Source organism: Cherax quadricarinatus, unplaced genomic scaffold, assembly GCF_038502225.1.
Source record: "Cherax quadricarinatus isolate ZL_2023a unplaced genomic scaffold, ASM3850222v1 Contig2830, whole genome shotgun sequence".
Lineage (NCBI taxonomy): Eukaryota > Metazoa > Arthropoda > Malacostraca > Decapoda > Parastacidae > Cherax > Cherax quadricarinatus.
Genome location: NW_027197856.1, coordinates 32,098 through 36,623, shown reverse-complemented (window position 1 = coordinate 36,623; position 4,526 = coordinate 32,098).

Below are 4,526 nucleotides of genomic sequence, written 5' to 3'. Positions count from 1 at the left end.
CCCTCAGACATGACATCTCCACTGCCTCCAGCCTTCTCCTCGCTGCAACATTCATCACCCACGCTTCACACCCATATAAGAGCGTTGGTAAAACTATACTCTCATACATTCCCCTCTTTGCCTCCAAGGACAAAGTTCTTTGTCTCCACAGACTCCTAAGTGCACCACTCACTCTTTTTCCCTCATCAATTCTATGATTCACCTCATCTTTCATAGACCCATCCGCTGACACGTCCACTCCCAAATATCTGAATACGTTCACCTCCTCCATACTCTCTCCCTCCAATCTGATATTCAATCTTTCATCACCTAATCTTTTTGTTATCCTCATAACCTTACTCTTTCCTGTATTCACCTTTAATTTTCTTCTTTTGCACACCCTACCAAATTCATCCACCAATCTCTGCAACTTCTCTTCAGAATCTCCCAAGAGCACAGTGTCATCAGCAAAGAGCAGCTGTGACAACTCCCACTTTGTGTGTGATTCTTTATCTTTTAACTCTACGCCTCTTGCCAAGACCCTCGCATTTACTTCTCCTACAACCCCATCTATAAATATATTAAACAACCACGGTGACATCACACATCCTTGTCTAAGGCCTACTTTTACTGGGAAAAAATTTCCCTCTTTCCTACATACTCTAACTTGAGCCTCACTATCCTCGTAAAAACTCTTCACTGCTTTCAGTAACCTACCTCCTACACCATACACTTGCAACATCTGCCACATTGCCCCCCTATCCACCCTGTCATACGCCTTTTCCAAATCCATAAATGCCACAAAGACCTCTTTAGCCTTATCTAAATTTCCAATTTCCAATAACTTCTATATATGTCCGCGAGCGTCCCCCACCCAACCTCCACCACCACTGCCCTATGATCTGACATTGTAGTCTCAACAGTACTGAAAGATTTCACGTTCACTCCCTGAGAAAGGTACACTCTATCTAGTCTCGCAGCATAACCACTCCTAACAAACGTATATTCAGTCTCCCACACCGCTCCCCCAAAGGCATCACGTAACCTAACATCCCTTAATAAATCCCTAAGAGCCACAGACATATATCCAGCTCCTCTTGGGTCCACATCAGCCACCCTGATTACACTATTCCAGTCCCCACCAACTATCGCCACCTCTGGCAGTGCACTTAAGAAAAACACAAGATCCTCACACACAAAATCATTCTTTACCTTTATGTTATTTTCTGCCGGCGCATACACACTCACAAAAGACACACGCTTACCCATCCACCACCCATCCACACGCAACACCCTCCCTCCCCCTCCTCCCTCGCTTCTCTGCAAAACAAACGGGCTCGTCTCCCTTATTAAAATTCCCACACCACCTTTTAGACGGGGAGATGGCAGGGTAACTACCCGAAATCCTGCCACCTCCAACACCCTACCCTCTTTGAAATTGTGCTCCTGCAGGAACACAACATCCACTCTAGATTTATTCAGAAAATTACGAAACCAATCTCTCTTCATACCGCTACATAACCCATTAACATTTACAGACATACACCTAAGGCCTATTAAAGTTTCCACCCCTGCTTCCTCTCATCACTCTTTACAACTCCAGAGCTTGAATTTACGTTCAACACCTTCAGAGTGCTCTCTTTCCCTCCCCCCTTCTTCCGGTGCCTCCTATCATGGCTACCACCACCTACACCACTACCTTCACGCTTGACCTCAGTCTTTTTCCCAGGCCTTTGTGCAGGCGTAAGGACGTCATCAGAATCTGATGTAGCCGCCCTCTTTCTCGTGACAGTCATGTTACACATATCTTGATCAGATGTTACCTCTCGATGAACCTCCACCTCCACCTGAGAATGGTGTAATGAGTCAATGGATGACTCCAAACCACCATCACGTCCCAAATTATCATGTCTCAGACTTTCTGGAAGCGACGATTCTCCAATGACACCACGCTCAGATGTAACATCCCTCTCTGGTGGTGACAACGTCTTCAACACCTCCACCAATTCCTCCTCAATCTCATGAACCTTCTCTTGTACTTGCTGCTCCTCCTTATCCAAAGGAGACGACACCTGATCAGGCAGTTGGGGGCGGGACTCCAACTCACCACCAGTCCTGTGTGCCCGATCCACTATCTCGCTCCACAAAACACCACGCCCTCCATCCGATGTTTGTTCCTCACCTGCCACCTTTGAAGCAGGGGCTGCGACGTCCACCACAGGTCCAGGCACATGTCTTCGCTTGTCACAGGTCGCCGCTATGTGATCATACTCACCACATAGGCGGCACGTACGTCGTTGTCCTGGGTACATTACCATTACCTGCGTCCTGAAATCTTGTAGGTACACATAGGATGGTATTTGGTGCCTCAAAGTCATTTTGAGGTTGAAAGAACCCTCTGGAAAACCAGCATAGGCTCCTGCCGCCCACGTACCATGTTGAGCATAATGCACCGTCCCATACTTCTCAAAAACTTTCCTTATATCTGCCTCGTCCGCCTCAAAGGGAACGTTGCGTAACTTGATCCACGTATAATACCGTGAAACATCTATCATTCTTACAGTGACAGCTGGTGTGACGTTAAGACTCACGTCCTGAAACCTGGTGATTAACGATTCATAAACCGTTGCAGATAGCAGTTTGACGAAAATTCGTTGTCCTCCGTTCAATGCTACACCATACAAGTCACAATCTTGTACTCCATAAGTCTCCCGTATGATCTTTGGCAATAAGACTTGCGCAGAACTGGTCGTTATCGTTCCTTTAAGTAGCTCGATGCCTACAGTATTTATCCTTCGTCTCAGACTAACCGCCATCTTGACGATCACAGTGCACCTAAGTTGTTAGCCGAGGTGTGACAGCACCACTTCACACCACTGCAGCCAGGTAACTGACAAGGGCGCTCGCCTACACACAGCAGAGGGGTGCAGAGCACTACCGCACACTACCGTGGTCAGGCAGCGAATGACTCCCTCAACTACCTCAAGTCATACCTCAGCAACAGAAGCCAATATGTGTACGCAAATGGGGCAAACTCTTCTGCGCAACCAATTACAGTTGGTGTCCCACAGGGAAGTGTCCTTGGCCCTCTTCTCTTTCTCCTATACATAAATGACCTTCCAAATGCTTCGCAATTACTCAAACCCACACTATTTGCAGATGACACTACATACGTCTTCTCTCACCCGAGCCCAGTCACACTAGCCAATACTGTAAATACCGAATTACAGAAAATATCTACCTGGATGAGGACTAACAAACTTACACTAAACATTGACAAAACCTACTTCATTCAGTTTGGTAACAGAGCTACAGATGTCCCTCTTAACATAATGATAAACGGATCACCTATCACAAAGCTAACAGAGGGAAAATTCTTAGGAATCCACCTTGATAATAGACTCAAATTTCATACACATATACAACAAATTTCTAAGAAAATTTCCAAGACTGTAGGCATACTATCGAAGATACGGTACTATGTTCCACAGTCAGCCCTCCTGGCCCTATATCACTCTCTTATTTACCCCTATCTCACCTATGGAATTTGTGCATGGGGCTCAACAACAGTTAACCATCTCAGACCACTAATTACCCAACAAAAGGCTGCAGTTAGAATGATAACAAATTCTCACTACAGGCAGCACACTCCACCAATATTCAATACACTAAACCTACTCACCATACAAAACATCCATACTTATTACTGCACCTATTACATACATAGAACACTTAACTCTGATATTAACCCTCCACTCAAACATCTCCTTGCCAACCTCAACAGAACACATGACCATAACACAAGGCACAGATCACTCTTTGATGTTCCTCGTGTTCATCTCACACTATGCAAAAACTCAATGCACATAAAAGGCCCTAAAATCTGGAATTCATTACCTGTAAATATAAAAGAAACACTACCTGTTTATAAATTCAAGTCTCTACTCAAAGATCACTTACTCACCCAAAACCAAATAAATACTGAATAACTGAACCTTATAAATTGTATATCTTAAATGTTTCTCACAATTATATCACATAAATGTTAAACCTAAAACCCAATCTAACTTTATTATTTTTTAAATACACTACCTAACAGAATCCTTCATATGACCTGTCTTTGTAATACTCACTTGTGCTTTATAGTAATCTGTTTACATTAATGTTTTATCACTGACTTCATCATTGCTTAGTTAATCTTAAGTTAATTTTAAGCCAGCCCGTAATGCTTTGCATAGTATAAGTGGCTTTGGCATACTGCTCTTATCTGTATTTTTTTTTGTACCTCTGTATGTGTGCACAAATTTATAATAAATGGTAGTTTTGAATGTATAATCCCAACGGGTTTAGCGTATAAAATTGATTTGTGTAAAGGAAAAATTACAGGTAATCAGAAGAGATACTGGAGGAGAGTGTTATCTGTGATTATGAGCCGCCAGCATCATACCATCGCCCTTTGACTTTGACTATGAAAGTTTTTGCAGATTAGCCTCGACCAGTATAATATGGTTGTCATGGCAACTGAGCGTAGATCAATAAGGTCGGAG